Source organism: Canis aureus, chromosome 13 (genome assembly GCF_053574225.1).
Source record: "Canis aureus isolate CA01 chromosome 13, VMU_Caureus_v.1.0, whole genome shotgun sequence".
NCBI classification, from domain to species: domain Eukaryota; kingdom Metazoa; phylum Chordata; class Mammalia; order Carnivora; family Canidae; genus Canis; species Canis aureus.
Window position 1 is genome coordinate 14364683 of NC_135623.1, and position 18765 is coordinate 14383447.

Consider the following 18765-nt stretch of genomic DNA (forward strand, 5'->3'; position numbering starts at 1 on the left):
CTCCACCCGGATGGTGGCCCCCGACTCGGCAGGGAGGCGCGTACCCCTGTGCAGGGGAGAGCCGTGTGCATGTGGCAGGGCAGGTGTGCGAGGCGTGCGTGTGTAGTGAACCTGGGCGCTCACGTGTGGAGACGCCAGTGGGCGTGTGCCTCTTGGTTCTGTCTGCAGGGGCTGGCCGGTGAGGCTGTCGCCAAGCCTGGGCCACGGCCCCCGCCCCCAGCCCTCAGCCCCCAACCCCCAGCCTCGGGACGGGTCGGGCTGTGCCCTTCAGGCCCCTTCCCACCCCCGTCCTCCTAGGGTCGGCAGGGCTTAGGGGCCAGGCCCCTCCCGGACCAGACGTCAGGGCTCTTCTTTCTCTCCTCCAGCGGCTTTCCCATGACCCAGGATGCGAGCCTGCCTGTGCTTGGCAACCCTGGGTGGGGAGAGGGAGCTCAGCCGCAGGTGCAGGTGAAGGTGTGGGTGCAGGTGCAGCTGTGGGTGCTGGTGGGGGTATGGGGGCTGGTGTGGATGTGGCTGTGGCCATGGGTGCAGGTGCAGGTGTGGGTGCAGGTGCAGGTGTGGGTGCAGATGCAGGTGTGGGTGCTGGTGGGGGTGCTGATGGGGGTGTGGGGTCTGTGTGGCCCTTGGGGAGTTGCTGGCCAGGAGGGGCCTCCTAGAGCACCCACCACTTCCCTTCCAGGGGGGCCTCTGCCTCCTTGAGGAGCTAGTGCTCCTGTGGTGAGACCCAAGGGAAGGGCCTTGCCGGGAGAGGGGGGACAGCTTCGGAGGAGATGAGATGCCCCAAAGCTCCCGTGAGCCTGAGGGGTTCCTTGCCTCTGTGTCTTTATACTCAGTCTTTGAGGGCCCTGAGGAGCAGCCATGGAAGCTTCTAGAGCTCCTGGGCTCTTATTGCCCCTGAGACATCAGCACTGAGTGTAGAGCCGAGGGGCCCTCAAACCAACCCCCCAGAGTGGAAGCTGAGGTGCTTCCCTGCACGGAGCACTGGGGGGCTGCGGCCAAGGGCGGATGGAGGTCATGGCTGTGACGGGCAGGGGACAGCGTCCAGGCGCCAGGAGGCACGAGAGCTGGGTGGGTGGTGGGAGAGCCCGGCCGTTAACCCCCTGCCCCCCGCAGCGGCTTTCCTCTGCCTATCCTCCGGGGCCAGCCCCTGGACGGCCCTCCTGGGGCCCCCCAGCCTGCAGTCCTCTGCGGCCCCTGCCCTGCGGCCACCGAGCTCGCCTGCACCTGCACTTGCACCTGTACCCGCACCTGCACTCGTACCTGCACCTGTACCCACACCTGCACCTGTACCCACACCTGCACCTGCACTCGTACCTGCACCTGCACTCACACCTGCATCTGCACCCGCACCTGCACCCATGGCCACAGCCATACCCACACCAGCCCCCATACCCGCACCAGCACCCACACCTGCACCCACACCCCCATCAGCACCCACACCAGCACCCGCACCCACACCTTCACCAGCACCCACACTTGCACCTGTGGCCGTGCTCCCTCCCCCCACCCAGGAAGCCCTGCGGTCCCTGCTGCCCATGGCAGGTCCCCAACCCCTGATCCCCTCTGTCTCCCCTCCACACCCTCCCTTCTATTTTCCTCTCCACCAGCTTTACTCTTTCAATTTAAAACATGTTCGTAATAAAAAGGGGGTGTTGTCGGGCCTGGTGGCCGCCTATCCACCCCCAGCAGAGCTGCTCCCTCCAGGCCCTTCTCCTCTCGCCATGGCCTCATGCGGCCCGTGTGTCAGGGGCCACCAGGGTCTTTGTGGGGACGCTGCGGGGAGCAGACATGCCTCCACTACCCCCCCCCGTCCTTGTCACCGTTGCCTTTTCTGCCCCGATCTCATCTTTTTCCCTGGCCCCCCTCTGCCCTGGGCTTTCTGGCTGTCTCCCTTTCGTGGGGGTGTCTGCTGTGGCCGGCGTGGTCCAGCGGGTCTGGGGGGCCCTGAGCACACCCCCCTTCCCAGGCCGGTCGGGTGCCTGCGAGACAGAGCCGGCCGGCAGCTCCGTGGAGGAGCATGCGGGGCCCACAGCGCCTCCGGTTACTGTAATTACATTCTTCCTGCTGACAATTCCCACCATGGTCTCAATTGGATGTGACATTCTTATTAAATAACTTCACCAGTAACTAGTAATAATAACACAGTCCTTACTTCGTGACCTAAACTGCTCGGTGCTATTTTGGTGAGTGGCGGCGACAGTGCCGCAGGGCTTCCGCGGAGTGGCCTCCGGGTCGCTGCCAGTGCGCACACGGACACACGTGTGGGCACGACTGGGGCCGACGGGCTGGGAGCACACGGGACGGCCGCACCCACTCTCCGGACTGGGAGTCCTGGGTGCCTGTGGGCCCAGCATTCCCGCCAGCGATCTCCCTGCAGCCGGATTGTCGCTGGCGGTGGAGACTTGACTCCCGAAGGGTCTCTCGGTCCTCCGGTCTCTCTCCACCCTGCCCCAGCCTCCGTGCACCTGCAGCTGCCTTCCCTGGACTTTGAGTCCTTTTCTTTCTCTACCAGGTGAAGTTTTAGTCGTCCTTCAAGGTGCAGTGCAGGTGTTGCCTCCTCCAGGAAGCCGTCTCTGATTCTGCCTTGGTGGAACTTGCTCCTTCCCGACGTGTCCTGCTCTTTGTCCGCTCTGGCACCGTGTCCTCGTTCTGTTAGCCAGATACGGGAGGGTCTTTCAGCCAGTAGGCCGTACTTTCCCTGAAACCAAGGACTGGGTGCTGAGCACTCATGATGCTGCACCCAGCGGCGTCATAGTGGGACTCACTGTTGACTGAACGGACGTGGGTGTGGGCTCACGGCAAGGGGCAGGTGCAGCTCGAAGCTTCGACTGGTGGTGCTGGGTTGCCCCACAAAGACAGAACCCTCGCAAGACCCCCAGTCTGTCCATCTTTGTTTTTATTTTCCATCTGGATAAAAAAAAAAAAATGTGAGATGTTCACTCTTGCAGAACAAATAGAACTGTGACTTCAGTTTCATGATTTATGTGGCCAATTTTGTCTGCTTTTGACAGTTCTGTCCCATTCCTGACAGTTACAACTCGGTCTATCTCTGGGACCTCCGGATGATAGGTTGGGATGCCAAGCTCACATCGATCCACTGGGGGAGCGCACCGCCCCCCTGGCCTTCTCCCTGTTCTGTGCTTACGGATTTGGAGCCCTGCGCAAGCCACGGGGAGGACCGCTGGGGAGAGAGCGGGACCGCATGGGTGCGTGTTGGTGTGTGTGCGCCTGGGGAGGGGCAGCCCTGGATCACCTGACCCAGACGACCATCCCTGGGCGTGGCCAGCACCCACTTGGAGGTCCCTGGACCTGCTCATCACAGCTGCTTAGCCTCCCAGAGGAGGCTCCTCCCCCTGCGCCCTCTCCTTCCTCCCCAGTCCACCCACCAGCCTGCAGCATGTCTCCATACGGACGTGAGCTCTTGAACCGAAGGGTCACAACTGATTTCTCTCTGGGTCCTTGTCACACAACCTGTGACCTCAAGAAGCATCAACACGTGTGCCGAGTGCACGATGGATGGATGGATGGGTGGGTGGATGGATGGAGGGATGGATGGATGGGTGAATGGATGGAGGGATGGGTGGATGGATGGATAGATGGATGGGTGGAGGGATGGGTGGAGGGATGGGTGGATGGATGGGTGGATGGGTGAAGGGATGGGTGGAGGGATGGGTGGAGGGATGGGTGGATGGATGGGTGGATGGATGGATGGATGGGTTGGATGGATGGATGGATGGATGGATGGATGGATGGATGGATGGGTGGATGGATGAGTGGATGGGTGGATGGATGGGTGGATGGATGGAGGGATGGGTGGATGGATGGGTGGCAGGGCCCAGAGTGGTGGCTCTGCTCACGTGGGAGTTGGCACCCTTGTTCGGGGACCCCACTCTCAGATGTTCTCATTTAATCGGTCTGGGGTGAAGGGCTAGTGCTGGGACTTTATAGGCTTCCCTTGGGCCACGACGCTGAGAGCCAGCCCTTGCATCCTAGGAGTCAGTCCCACTTGGTCCTGGTGCATGAGCCTTTTGATGGTACCAAAGTCAATTGGTTTGTGTTTCATTGACTATTTTTGCATTGGTATTCAACTGGGTCCGTAGTTTTCTTGTAGTATCTTGGATACTGGGATTAGATGGAAAAATCATACTATCAGCCTCAGAAAACGGGATTGGAAATGTGTCCTCTTGTTCATTTTTTTGGAAGAGTTTGAGAAGGATTGGCGTTTTTCTTATTAATCATTCTTATGATTAATGTTTGGTAAGAATTCTCCGGTGAAGCCACTGGGGCCTGGGCTTTTCTTTGTTGGGAGGTTTTAGATTACTGATCGAATCTCCTTACTAGTTACAGATCTATTTAAATTTTTAAAATTTCTTCATGATTCAGTCTTGGTCATTGTAGGGTTCTAGAAATTTATTCTTCTAGGTCATCCGATTTTCTGGCATATGATTGTTAAGAGCAGTCTCTTGTGATCCTTTTCATTTCTGTGGCATCAGCTGCAATGTCTCTTCTTTCATTTCTGAATTTTGTTGAGTCTTCATGCTTTCTTCTTAGCCTAGCTGAGTTTTTGTCACTTTTATCGACCTTTTCCATATAATCTTAGTTTTGTGGATTTGTGGGTATTATTTTTCTGTTCTCTATTTTACTTCTGTTCTGATCTGTATTATTTTTTTTCCTCCTGCTAAGTTTGGGTGTTGAGTTTGGTGTTCCTGTGTTTGTTTTTCTGTTTTCTTGGGATATAAATTTAGGTTGTTGATTTGATATCTTCTTTCTTTTTTTTTTCTTTTTAAAGATTTTATTTATTTATTCATGAGAGACACAGAGAGAGGCAGAGACACAGGCAGAGGGAGAAGCAGGCTCCATGCAGGGAGCCCGACGTGGGACTTGATCTAGGACCTTGGGATTGCTCCCTGAGCTGAAGGCAGAGGCTCAACCGCTGAGTCACCCGGGCATCCCAATATCTTCTTTCATAATGTAGCCATTTGCTGCTATAAATTTTCCTCTTAGTACTGCTTTTGCTACATCCTGTAGTTTTTGCACATTGTGTTTTCATTTGTTTCAAGACGTTTCCCAGCTTCTCTTGTGATTTCTTCTCTGACCCATCAGTTGCTCAATGGTATGTGCTTTAATTTCCACATATCTGTGAACTTTCCATTTTTTTTCCTTTGCTACTGATTTAATTTCATTCCACTGTGGCCAGAAAGATACTTGGTATGATTTCAGTTTTCTTTTTTTTTTAAAGATTATTTATTTATTTATTTATTCATGAGAGACAGAGAGACAGAGAGAGAGAGAGGCAGAGACACAGGCAGAGGGAGAAGCAGGCTCCACGCAGGGAGCCCGATGCCAGACTTGATCCCAGGACCCCAGGGTCACACCCTGGGCCCAAGGCAGGTGCTAAACCGCTGAGCCCCCAGGGATCCCCTGATTTCAGTTTTCTTAAATTTATTGAGACTTGTTTTGTGATCTAACATGTGATCTGTCCTGAAGAATATTCTCTGCATGCTTGAGAAGAATGTGCATTTATTCTCCTGTTGGTGGGCAGAGTGTCTGTATGGGGCTATTAGGTCCAGTGTTGATATGTAGTGTTCAAGCCCTCTGTCCTTACCGAAAGGTAAAGTATTGAAATCTTCTACTATTATTCTGTTACTGTCTGTGTTTCCCTTCAATTCTGTCAATATTCTCTTCATATATCTGTGTGCTCTGCTCTTAGGTGCATCTGTATTTATAATTGTATCTTCCTGGTGAATTGACCCTTTTATCATTATTATGATGTCTTTTTCTTAAAAAAAAGATTTTATTATTTATTCATCAGAGAGAGAGAGAGATGGAGAGACAGAGAGAGAGAGAGAGAGAGAGGCAGAGACACAGGCAGAGGGAGAAGCAGGCTCCATGCAGGGAGCCCGATGCGGGACTCAATCCCAGGTCTCCAAGATCAGGCCCTGGGCTGAAGGTGGCGCTAAACCACTGAGCCACCGGGCTGGCCTCTGATGTCCTTTTTTGTGACAGTTTTTGACTTGAAGTTTATTTTGTCTGATAGAAGTATAGCCACCCCTGGTCTCCTGGTTACCATTTGCATGGACTATCGTTTCCCATAATATTGCTTTTCATGCATGCATGTCCTTATATCTGGAGTGAGACTCCTTGACAACATACGTTTGGATCTTGCTGTTTTCTCTGTCCAGTCTCTCGATGTCTTTTGACTGGAGAGTTTAGTCCATTTATATTTAGAGTAGTTGCTGATAGAGAAGGACTTAACCATTAATCGTTTTGTGCATTGTTTTCTGTACATCTTGTAATTATTTTGTCCCTCTTTCCTTCTCTACTGGCCTTTCTTTGTATTTCTTTCCTTTGAAGTGACATACTTTGCTTCCTTTCTCATCCTTTTGTGAGTTTTCTGTAGATAGTTACCATTGTGATTACATAAAAATCTTATGGTTAGTATAGCCTGTTTTAAACGGTTAACATCAATCACATACAAAAACTCGTCTTCTTTACATTTCTCCACCTAAGTATGTTATTCATGTCACAAATTATATCTATTTACATTTTGAATCACTGACAACATTTTATAGTTACAGCAATTTTTGTGCATTTATCTCTTAAGTTTTATACCAGAATTAAAAGTGATTTTCTATAATTACAGTATTACCAGGATTCTTTATTTTCTATGTATTTACCTTGATCAGAGAGCTTTATATTTTCATATGCTTTTGTGTTGCTGTGTAGTGTCCTCTCACATCGGCCTCAAGGACACCCTTTAACTGTGCTAATAAGGCAGGTCTAGCGGTGATGAAATGTTCCGGCTTTTGTTTATCTGGGATGGTCCTTATTTCCCCTTCTTTTCCGAAGGACCGTTTGGCTAGTTGTAGTATTCTTGGTTGGCAGTATTTTCCTTTCAGCACTTTAAATATATCTTCCCACTTCCTTCTGCCCCACAGGGTCAGCTGAGAAATCCACTGGTAATCTTAGGAGAGCTTTGTTGTATGTGGCAAGTTGCTTTCTCTCTTTTGCTCTCACGAGTTTTTTTTCTTTGCCTTGACTTTTGACAGTTTGATTATAATGTGCCTCGGTTTGAGCTGTTTGGGGTTCATCCTGGTTGTAGTCTCTTGAGCTTTATGAATCTGGTTGTCCATTTCCTTCCACAGATTTGGGAAGGTTTTGGACATTATTTCTTCAGGTAAGCTCTCTGCCCCCTATCTCTCTTCTCCTGTTGGGAATCCTACAATGCGTATGTTGGTCCATTTGTTGATGTCCTCTAAGTCCCTTGAGCTTTCTTTTCTTTCTTTCTTCTTTTCTTCCTTTTTTCTCCTCTGACTCAATGATTTCAAATGACCTTTGAGTTCAGTGATTCTTTTGCTTGATCAAGACTGCTATTAAACCAATGTAGTGAAATTTTCAATTCAGTTATTATATTTCTTTAGCTACAAAGTTTCTGTTTGATTCTTTTTATAATTTCTGTCTCTGCTGATATTTTCATTTTATTCGTGTGTTGTTTTCCTGGTCTCATTTCGTTGTCTGTGTTATTCTGTAGTGCACTGAGCTTCTTTAAGATGATTATTTTGAATTCTTTGTCAGTAATTCTCCATTTCTTTAATTTTGGTTTCTGGAGATTTATTTTGTTCCTTTGATTGGACGCAATTCCCTATTTCTTCATGTGCCTATTTTTTCCCCTCTGTGATTTATGTATTTGGAGAAAAAAAAAAAAAAACCAGCCACCCCTCCCTATTTTTATGGACTGGCCTCATATAGTGGATGACCTTTCCAGTTAACCTGGCTGGAGCTTCTGGACCTGGAGGTCACTCAAACTTTTTCCAGGGCTCTGTCTTCTCTGAGCTTGTGCATGTAGTTTCTTCATTAGCAAGAGGTTCACCATTTTCTTTCTTAGGTTCTTGGAATTTATTGCCCCCTCACATGTCTGTCTGTCTGTGTTACCTAGGTTCTCTGATGCTACAGCAAGTGCTGGGCTCCCTTTTGTTCTCTGTGGCTCCCAGGGATCCAAAGTGTGTTGGTTCCTTGTTTGCATGCTGAGTCAGATGAGACAGAAACCAGTCCTTGGGCAGTCCCCTACTCTTCTCTTTCCTACCCAAGGGAGAAGTTGCTGGTTGGACTGTTCTTCCCTGTCATGCTAAGCTGTGCCGGCTTGTGAGGAAGGCTATCATGGCTGCTGTGAAATGACTTTTCTTACCTGTTTTACTGAGACTGTTCTTGACTTTGAGCTTGCCTGGGGTACTGTGACTTCTTAACTGGTTTCTGGAGTTCTCATAAAGACTCTTTGGATCATATATTGTTATGATCCGAAGTTGATGACTATGGTGGGACAGAGTCTGAGGCTTCTTATTTTGCCATCTTGCTGATGTCACTCTTCAAACCTCTTTTTAATGGCACCTCATCCAGGCACCCTCCCCACTGTCTATCACCAGAGCTGCTGGACTTTAAGGATTGTGAGGGTCACCTGGGCCTTACGCCTGTAAAGGCCTCACAGGATCATGATAAACTCTCTCCTGCCCAGCAGGATATGTGACAGTTGAGCATAAGTTTATTCTGCTTTGTTTGACCAAGTGCAGGCTGCATGATCTCCGTGCTTCAGGTGTACACGTGTTCTTAGCCATTTTAGGGACAAATGTGTTTTGAGAGCCCATTGCACCCTTGGAATTGACAAGAGTCAGAGGTCCTAGGTGCCACCTCCATGACTCCAGTAGATGTGACATCTCTGGTTTCTCTTGTGTCATACATAGTCAGGCCTACATTTCCCTCTTGGGAAGCACAAGGAGATGGAAGCACATCTAGATCCTAGGAATCCACATAGGACGTTTCCCCAGGAGGAAACAGGAGTGGAAGAGATTCTTCAGTTTATGCTAAGAAATCTGACCTAAGAGGTGGCCCAGCCAGGGCAGAGCTTAGCTTGCAGCAATGAGAATGAAGCTGGCTCCCACCACTCCCTCAATGTCTGTCTTGCTCTCCTTTGTATAAATTCCTTGGCCTTTCCTGTTATACACCTGCTTGCCAGCTGCCATTCAACTAAGTAAAAGCATTGTCAGGGAAGCTCAGACTGTCTTGTAGAAGGCCCTAGTGAATACCCATTGAATTGTCTTGAATTCTCTTCTTTCCATGGCCCTGGGTTACTCCTCAAGCCAGCATGTTTCCTGCCAGAAAATCTCTAGCAACTAGGTTTGAGAGCCTCCAGTTAGACTTGCCTTTTTATAGAGTCTCCTATTAGAAGATTCACTCATTCATTCATTCAGCATACACTTTTGATTTTTCTTAAGGCCACCCAGCAGATGGCCCTGGGAATTCCTGTCCCAGTCTTTGGCATGGTGACATCATTTTGGTGTGGCCTCAGGAGAAGGAAGCTAGCTAGGATGAGCAGGATTTCTGGAGGCCCTGAAGGGTTCCCAGGGCTCTCATACACAGGACTTTGCAGAGCAGCCCCCTGGTAAGCACTTTGAGTGGCTGGGTGCCTCTGGATGAGGCTCTCAGCTGGAACAAGGAGGCCACTGGAACAGCAGGTGGGCAATTAGGCAGAGGCTGTGGCTGACCAGATTGGAGGAGCCCAGGGTGAGCAAAGGCTACTAAGGCCAGCACTGGGCATCTGAGGCAACGGCCATGGGGATGTTTTCTAAGCTGAGGCCTGAGGTCACTGGGGCAGGTTCTGAATCAGATGCTTCCACATGCCCAGCCTCATCATGCTGCTGGCTTGCATTGTACGGGGGAAGGGCAACAAGAGAGCTGTGATGATTTCCTTTTATAGAGATGCTAAGAGGAAGTACATTTCTCCATTACTTCCTGACACAATTTTTAGATTATCTATCCACCTACTCAGATACATTTTTCCCTCAGTTCATTCAAGTTGAGCGAGGGAGAGAGAAGGGGAGAGAGAGGGAGGGGAGAGGAATTGAGAGGAAGGTTTTCAAAGAATTAATTAAAATAAAGTCTCTTCTAAGACGAGATGTGCCATCTCTGTGTTACCTTCAGGTAGGGTTTGGGGTGGGGACAGGACTATGGTGGAGTCATGTCCAGCCAAGGGGGAAAGCGCCTTAGCTCTAGTCAGCAATTTTGGAGCTCCGTGCTACATCTGGCATGTGACCTGCCTGCCATCTTTCCTTCTTCCTCCTTCCCTCTTTTCCTCCCACCATCCCTCTCTCCCTCCCTGTCTCTCTTCCCTCCCTCCTTCTGTCTGTGTCTCTCTCCCTCCCTGTCTTCCTGCCTCCCTTTCATCCCAGTGCAGCAGTGGAACATATACTTTCAGAGCTCAGTCTCAGGAGTCACACAAACCTCCGCTGAACCTCAGCTTTGCCATCTATTATTATATGTGTGAACTTGGGCAAGTTATTGAGCTCAAACTTCATTTGTTAAACAGGGTAAAAAATAACACCAACCTCTTTGGAATGTTTTGAGGTTTGAAAGAAATCATGTGAGTAAGATGCTCAGCGCTGTGTGGGGCACGGAGTCAGTGCCAGATGAATGATGGCTGGAATTCCTTCGTCCTTGTGCTAGTTGATTCCTTCCACTGGCCTGTTTGAGGCCCTCAAGGATGTGTTGGTGAAGAAGGCAGGCAGTGTTTTCTGCCCTAAGGAGACCATTCGGGTAGGGAGATGGCCACTCAGGACCCCCCTCCCTGGCTGTAATTCCACCATGGGTTGCTCTGTGGGTCCTCCCATCTCAAACTGCTCTTAGAGCCACAGCATCTGGTTTGGCTTCCTGGGTCTTTAGGGAGCTGTGCATTTATGAGCACACTGAATTACAGTTTATTCATTCATTGAACAAATATTTACCGAGTGCCTACCATGTGCCAGACACTGTTCTAGGCATGTGGGGTGGAACAATGAATAAAACAGAGACCTTGCTTTTGTGAAATGAGTGTTCAAACAGGAGGAAACAGATGGTAAATACACAAATAAACTACATAGGGTCCTACAGAGTGATACATGCTGTGGGGGAAAGGAAACTGAACACATAAGGGAGATTGGTGGTGTTGGGGATGGAGGTGAGAGAGGGTTGTGATTTATTATGGGCTGCCGCCAGGTAGGCCTTGTTGAGAAAGGAACGTGGAGCAACGACTTAAAAGAGGAGAAGGAGTTTGTGAGAAGAGGGGAAAGGAAGTACAAAGACCCTGAGGTGAGAGCATGGCCCCTTATGGGAGGAGCAGACAGGAGGCAGTGGCTGGGGAGGGAGGAGCGAGAGAGGGAAGCTCTGCAAGAGCAGAGACTGTGTTTGTCCTGTGCCTGGCAGGTGGAGGAGGTACAGTGAGTATTGGTTGAATGAAGGAATCCTTGCTGGCATCCTGAGCTGGGCAAGGCCAGGACGGACCTCATCACTAATTTACTTGAACAGAGTGGCTGACTTTTCCTTTTTGATAGGAACAATTTTCAAATCACCAGCAGAGCTCATAGAAAATTCAAATGTGCAATTGGGGGGCATCAAAACACAAAGCTCTTTTCCTTAGCATGTAAAAGAGCAGCGCATCCGCCGGAGAGTGGGAAAAACAAAACAAAATTGCAGATGACCTTTGAATGGCTAATTTAAAGTCTGTACTGGGCTTTCCCTGGAGCTGCTGTGAAAGTCTGTGTGAGCGAGCTGTTTGGATTTCCAGCAGATGTCCAGTCTGAAGGTGCTGGGGAAACGAGGGGGTGGGCCATCTATGGAGGAGGGAGAGGCTGCACCCAAGTGCTGGTGACCATATGTTACGTCCTCCCTCTGGCCCTTGGGATGTCTGATTCTGTGTCTCACGCTGGATCTCAGGTCTCCCCCTTCCTCATCTCTAGAACGTCAGTCTGCTCCCTGTCCTTCTCCTCCTCTGTGGTTGCTGAGGACTGAGTGTGGGAGCATCTCAAGGATGCACTCCTAAGGGACCACCCCGTCTAACCCTCACCCCAGGGCCCCTGGGGCAACCGTCTCTAGCGCGGCCTCTGGTTCTGTCTGGCCTGAGGCTGGTGGACCTTGTTTTAGGCACTCAGGACCCTGAATGGAGCTCCAGTGCTCTCTGCCCTCACCTCTGCTGCCCTCACCCCATCCCCAGCTCTCTCTCTCCCTCTCCCCTCTCTCCATCCGCTTCTTCATCTTACCAAGTCCCCCTTTCCTTCTCGTCTGATGCCGAAATCCTGGGAGAAATTGGATGCGCATCTGCAGTGGCCCAGGGTCGGGGAAACAACTGCCCCAGGACCATGGACAGGGCTCTCTGGCTCGGGGACAGTGGCCATTCCCTGGGGTCTCCTGACCCAGGGCCGCTCAGGGCCACTCAGGGTGTCTATGGGAAGGTGGCCTTGGGAGGCTCATTTTAAGTCGGGGGGACAGGGGCCTATATGACTAAAGGACTGGACCATGTCCCTTGCTAGGAAGCAGCAAAACAAGCTCTGTGATTCTTTCCACGGCACCATATTAAATCCCCCACCTACCCTTTTACATTAATTTTCATCTATGAGTCACAGAAGGGCAAAGGGCTTGAAGTTGCCTGTGTCCCTCGGGGATGAGGCTAGTTCCTCTACGGGTGCATATAATAAAACAACAGCCAGGAGCTTTTAATGAGTAGAGAAACAGACGAAAAAAAGGCACAGATGACAACTGGACATATTAAACTGTTTACTCAATAAATATTAGCTGCGTGTCTATGAAATGCCAACTCCTGTGTTGGGGATTTAATAGCAAATCGGACGTGGTACTTGCCATCAGGAGGCGCTTTGGTGGGGGAGAGGGACACAGACATACGCTTGGCCTCACAGGCTTTTGACAAGTCACTTGTTTCCCAGGTTACTTTTTTTCCTTCTTTTGTGAAGTCCAGTGTGCACAGAAGTCCTCACGCGGTCTCCCTCCTGATGACTGAGCTCAGGCTTAGAAGGACGGGCATCGAAGCAGAAAGTTCGGAATCGGAGCTGGGGTGATTGACACTTGAGTGAAGGCCGCCCAAAGGCAAGGTTCTTTGCCCGAGAGTGTGCTCCGGAAAGAAGTGTGACTGATCGGTTCAGGAAAATAAGCATCTAGGCGCACTCTTAATCCCCCCACCCCCCAATCCATCCACCCCTATGTGGAGAAGTGGGTAAGAAGGCAGATATTGGGACCAGCTTGCCTGGAGTTGAATCCTGTTTCTACCATTTATCAACTGTCTCGCCTTGGGCAGGTGACTTAACCTTCCTGGGCCTCAGTTTCCTTGTCTATAAAAATGGGCATCATGATATACCTATCCATTATAGTTGCGGGGATGGAATGGAGTTTATTAGCTGCAAAATACATAAGAAAGTGCTTGGCACAGGAGGAATATGTAATAATCTATTCTTATTAGACTGAGCTCCAGGAGGCCAGGGATGATGCCTGGGATGATGCCTGGGATACTGCGGGTGCTCAATACTATTTTTTTAAGTAAAAATTCAGTTTATTCATCTGTTTATGACATAGTACACAAGAAGCAAAGTGTTTCACATCATAGATTTCACTTCCAGCTCCTTAGAGTGTTCATTTCTTTGGCTAAAAGGAGAGACTAGACATGAGAGGCAGGCAATGCTTGGCAACCAAAATAAGGATGGGGAGGGGGCTATGCTACCACCATCCTTGGCAGGGACGAGCACCGTGGGGCTAAGTCTCAAGCTATTTTCTAGGACCGTTAGCTGGAAACAAAGGGGCACCCTTGTGGGTGCTCATGCCACGGTGGGCTTCAGGCGTCCCCGCCCCTCCTGTCGTGCTGGATGTCGTGGTACAGGGACTTGTACTTGTCTTGAATTCAGACCTAATTTTCAACATGTCCACTTCACTGCAAGAGACCAGGATTCTTTTTTTTTTTTTTTGAGACCAGGATTCTAATCAGGACTTTATCACAAGTCCCCTTGCCCTTCATGGAGTCGTACAGTAGGTCGGCAAAATACAGGGGCTTGTTCTGAAGGCACTGGGCCAGGTTCGGGAAAGCATTTTCCAGATCTTCTCCTTTTCCCTCCTTCCTGGTGCTCTCCAGCATGTCATAAGGCTGTCGCCCTTGTACTTTCTGAGTGCTTTCTGGAGGTGACGCACACTCTTCTCTGTCATGATGCTGAGCCACGGGGACCCATCAGTTCCTTTCCTCTTCACCCCAGCGTCATGGAGATTCCAGGCATCTTGGTCAATCAATTCATAATCGATGAGCGAGCCACCCTCTGCTCTTTAACCCTTTGCAAGGGCAACCTTCAGCCTGCGGAAGTTGCCAGGTGTGTCCGAAATGACGTCCTCCTCCAGACTAGTCTTGGACATTTCCTTGTAGACTGTTCATTTCCTGAAGCTCTCGGTTGGTCCTTGAGCAGATGACCTCAGTGAGGGAGTCCTCCTCAGTCCCCTGGCCCTTCGTGGAGGCTTTCAGTTCAAGAGCCTCATACTGAGCAGGTGTTTTCAATAGGCCCCAAATCACAGTCTCCAGGGGGCTGGACAAGGCTGACTTCAGGGCTGCTGCAGGTTCCCTTTTCATCCTTTTCTGGTAGACAGAGGCAATATCCTGTCTCTGTTCATTGCTACAGTTGGTCGAAAGGTTGACAGTGACGACCTCATCTACACCTTTGGTGTTGATGACCGTTTCAATGTTCGGAGCATCACACTCAGCATCAGAATTGGTGTATGCTTTGACCAGCCCTTATGCACTTGCGTTTTTTTTGTTTTTGTTTTTTTTCTCACTTGGGGTCTTGGAGTGATCGCCCTCCAAGCTGAGCTTGCAGAGAATTTTGTGAACAGTAGACATTTTGAAAGAAGCCGGGCCGGGCGCCAATAGCTGTGAGCGTTCCTGGTTATAGAATAGAGCTGGCTGCCCTGGGTGGGCTCAATACCATTTTTTAAAAGGTTTATTTATTTGTTTTAGAGAGACAGAGTGCACAAACGGGCAAGGGCAGAGGGGGGGAGAGAGAGAGAGAGAGGGAGAGACTCTCAAGCAGACTCCCCACTGAGCACAGAGCCCGATATGGGGCTCAATCTCATGACCCAAGATCATGGCCTGAGCCAAAATCAAGAGTTGGATGCTAACCTGATGCAGCCACCCAGATGCCCCTCAATGCTTTTTTTTAAATGAATGAATCGAGCATTTGCTAAGACCTGAGTTTTTGTGTGTCAGCCCCTGTGCTCAGCCACCACCTCTGAGTCAAAGCCACAGCTCAGGTGTCTTCTCAGCTGAGGAGAACTCAATGCCAGCTCTGTATTTTCTCCGAAAGACCCGGCCAGGAGTGGGACCAACCTGGCAAAGGTGCCTGTCCCCAGATGCTCCTGGCCCCTCCTCTCCGTGCTGATCCAGGGATGGAGCACAACCTTGTGAGTGAGAGACTCTGCCATCAGCAATGCAGAGATCCCTCTGTTGGTCCAGGATTCCCCGTCAACACAATAAACAACCCCTGGCTGGTGTTGGCTCAAAATGATGACAAATGAGCTGCCTGTGTATCGCCAGGCAAGGAAAATCATATTTGGAACACAGTGGTGGCTTCCGTGTTAAGCATGTCCAGGAGAATCAGAGAGCCTGGAGGTAGAATTAGGAAGCTGAGCAGCATGGGATTACTCCCCCAGAACAGTTGGATGTGGTACAGGGGCAGGCTCGCTGCCTAACCCCGTCTGCCGGGCATTGTTTTATACCTTTGCTGGATGCATCCCCAGCTTGAGAGGAGGGAGATCCTGTTCTGTTTGCATGTCCCCAAGGCACGGCAACTGTGCTAAGCTCTTTTCAATAAATCCCAGGCTGTGCCCCCCCAGCACTGGGTGCAGAGTGGAAACAGGACCGCAGCTCAGGAGCTGTGTCTCCCGGCGGCATGTGGGATCCTTGCAGCTTGAGCTTTGCTGTCCTGAAAACCTGGATTTGACTCCTACCTCTTCCAGTGCTACCTTCTTGAGCTTGAGTGTGCTCTTAAACCTCCGTGAGCTTCAGTCTCGTCACATGTAAAGTGGTAGGGGCAGGATGCAATAGCCTGACGTCAGAAGCTCATTGCAAATGTTAGGGAGATAATGTCAGTGAAGCGTGTGAATAGATGTTGGTTTCCTTCTTGGACCCTCACGGAAGCACCAGTCCTTCTGGGCTTGTTTGTATGTGGTCTCTGCTGTGCCCCTGGGGACCCAACTAACTGTTCGGTGTCCCCGGACAGTTAGTAAGCTGGGCCGTGTGTGTCTAACTCCACTTCCCACTCTGAGCTCCTTCGGGACACATTATACACACTGCATCCCTCCCGGCTTCCCACCCCCATACGCATACAGGCTGAAACTAGGTAAACTTCCCCAGATTTGCTGAATGAAAGATTGAATTCAGTTGGATCTCCGGGGTTCTTGATAGAATCTAGGGGCTTCCTAACATGGTTGGGAGAAAATTGCGCCTTTACTTTCACTAATTTCTGGCCGATACTTGGCATTTCTACCAATGATGAATATAGGCAACAAAGTAGTGGCAATGTGTGTGAATTTGTCACGGGTAAGATCACAGGTATTTTCATTACCTGAAAATATGGTTGTTGTAGCCATCCAGAAATAGCACTGATGCTTTGAGCTGCAGTATTTCATCAGGCCCACTGCTAGATCTTATTAATAATGCATTAATAGGGGAGTGCCTGTATTACCAGATGACAAATTTTCAAAATGTTTTGAAAACTGTATTTCAGCGTAATTGGTTCCCTTCGTAATTCTATATGCTTTGCTTTATTTAAAACATTTATTTCACGGAAAACATCATTCACGAAGGCTTCATCAGGCCTCCAGAGAGGGTCATCGCACAATAAGGATGAAGAACCTCTGGTATGGGAGGTTTGTGACTCCTTCGAAATGAATGAAAAAGATGGGAGGTTAGCATCTTGTGTATCTTGTTCTAGAGAGTATTTGTAGCTTTTGGTAGGAGCTCCAAGCTGGCAAAGAATTAGGTCAGTGGCTCTCTACTCGGGGTGATTTTCCCCTCCTAGTGGACCCTGGACAATGTCTGGAGGTATGTTTGGTTGTTACAACTGGGATGTGCTACTTGGCATTCAGGGGGTAAGGCCAGGGATGCTGCTGAACATGCCACTTGCAGAGGACAGAATTATTCTGCCCCAAATGCCAGTAGTGCCAAGACTGAGAAACCCCGGCCTAGACATCACGCCATTAATGGGAGTTTCTCTGAGTGTTAAGACCACTAGGAAGAAAAGAAAAAAAAATCAGCGTACAACTTCATGAGAAACACGTGTGCTAATTCTCTTGTCCAGCCCCTAAGGCTCATCTGCGATGCCCACCGGGTGCCGGGCCCTGGTATTACAGACAGAGGCATGGCCCTGGAGGCGCTCTGGGTCTGCCATTCGGTAGGACGCGTGCGCACCTCTGCTGGGCCCCTGTTGTCTGCGCAGTGTCCTGGGTGCTGGGGATGGGTGTGAATGTGATGGGACATGGTCTCTACCCCGTGGAGTCCACACCCCTCGGGGATGCGTATGCACGTGTGACAGTGGAGAAGCAGGGTGTGTGTTGGGTTGCGTGTTGGGGTGGGGGTGCGTCGCCTCAATGCCGTGATCCGTAAGGTCTCCGGGAGGTGGTGAATTTTGACCTGTGACCTAAAAGATGAATAGGAGTTGGCCAGACCAAAGGATGGGGAAAGGATGCTTCAATCGGGGGGGGGGGGGGCGGGGGGTGGCAAGTTTGGGGACTTAGAGTGAGCAAAGGAGCGGAATGTAGTCTGGCTGTGACCGGAGCATCATTGAAGGGAAAGAGCTGCAGAAGGTGAAGAGAGGAACAGGGCCCGGCTCATGCAGGGAAGCAGCATCTCGTGCACCATATTGAGGATTAAGGGCTTTATCCAGTGGAGCCATGGGAGGACTTTAAGCAAGAGTAGAGGCTGCTTTTGTTCGGCTGCAAGGTACAGATCGGGAGGGAAGAGAGAAGACCTGGAATTTGGTGGATGGTGGTTGGAGAGAGGGAGGAAAAGAGGCAAGGACAGATGGAGGGAGGGAGGGAGTGACAGAGGGGCGGAGAGAGAGGGAAGGAGGAAAGGACAGATGGAGAGAGGGAGGGGGAGAAGGAGGGAGGGAGGAGGGGAGGCAGAAACTGCCCAGGAAACCAGGGAAGACTCCTCAAAGGAGGTGCTCTGTGAACTGAGTCGTGAGCAGGGAGTAAGGCTGGGGGGGGGGGGGTAGGAGGCGGGGGAAGGGCATTCCAGGGCAAGCCTGTGAGGGCCTGGGAGTGTTTGTGGAGCAAAGCTGGGTGTGTAGGGGAGGGGGGCGAAGACAGGGGTCCCTGGCGTGGTCTCTGCCCCGCTCCTGAAGGGCCAGAGATACTGTTCGGTTCGGTCCCTCGCCCCCCGCCACCCGTCCAGGCAAGGGCCCCGTGCCAGAAGGCATGCCCACAGCTGGGCCATAGTCCTGCTATAGACCTGAGGTGCACAGGTGGCTCCGCGTGGCAGGCGAGTCGCATCCTGTGGACGTGATGGCCCGCGCCACATCTGCGGCTTCCCTCTGCGTTTCCTCTTGGGGGACTTTCATTAATTACATGGCTTCGATGAATCGGTAGCTCGGCCCAGAGTGCACTCCCAAAATTCCAGTCTATAGCCTTAATTGCCTTCTGGCCATTTCCATCTGGATTTCCCACTGGCTTCTCCAACTAAATTTGTCCAAAATTGACCTTATCAGTCAATAAATATTTGCAGAATTGAATTGAATTTTCCTGCCAAACTTCTCAAAAGAGTTATCTCCTCAAAATTATCATTATTTGTAGACAACATGACTGTGTACCTAAAACACCCAAGGGAATCAACTGAGAAATCTTTGGAATTAATAAGAGTTCAGAAACCCAGTTGGATGCGAGATGAATATATAAAAATCAATAGGTTCTCTGTATATC

The 18765-nt window shown here is 50.3% G+C and overlaps 1 protein-coding gene and 1 pseudogene across 1 annotated transcript in view; one reads left to right on the top strand and one right to left on the bottom strand.

Annotated features, from left to right (window-relative positions):
* Positions 1-18765, top strand: part of CSMD2 (CUB and Sushi multiple domains 2) — a 495152-nt gene that overhangs the window by 27923 nt on the left and 448464 nt on the right.
* LOC144282684 (annexin A2 pseudogene) lies at positions 13643-14686 on the bottom strand (annotated as a pseudogene).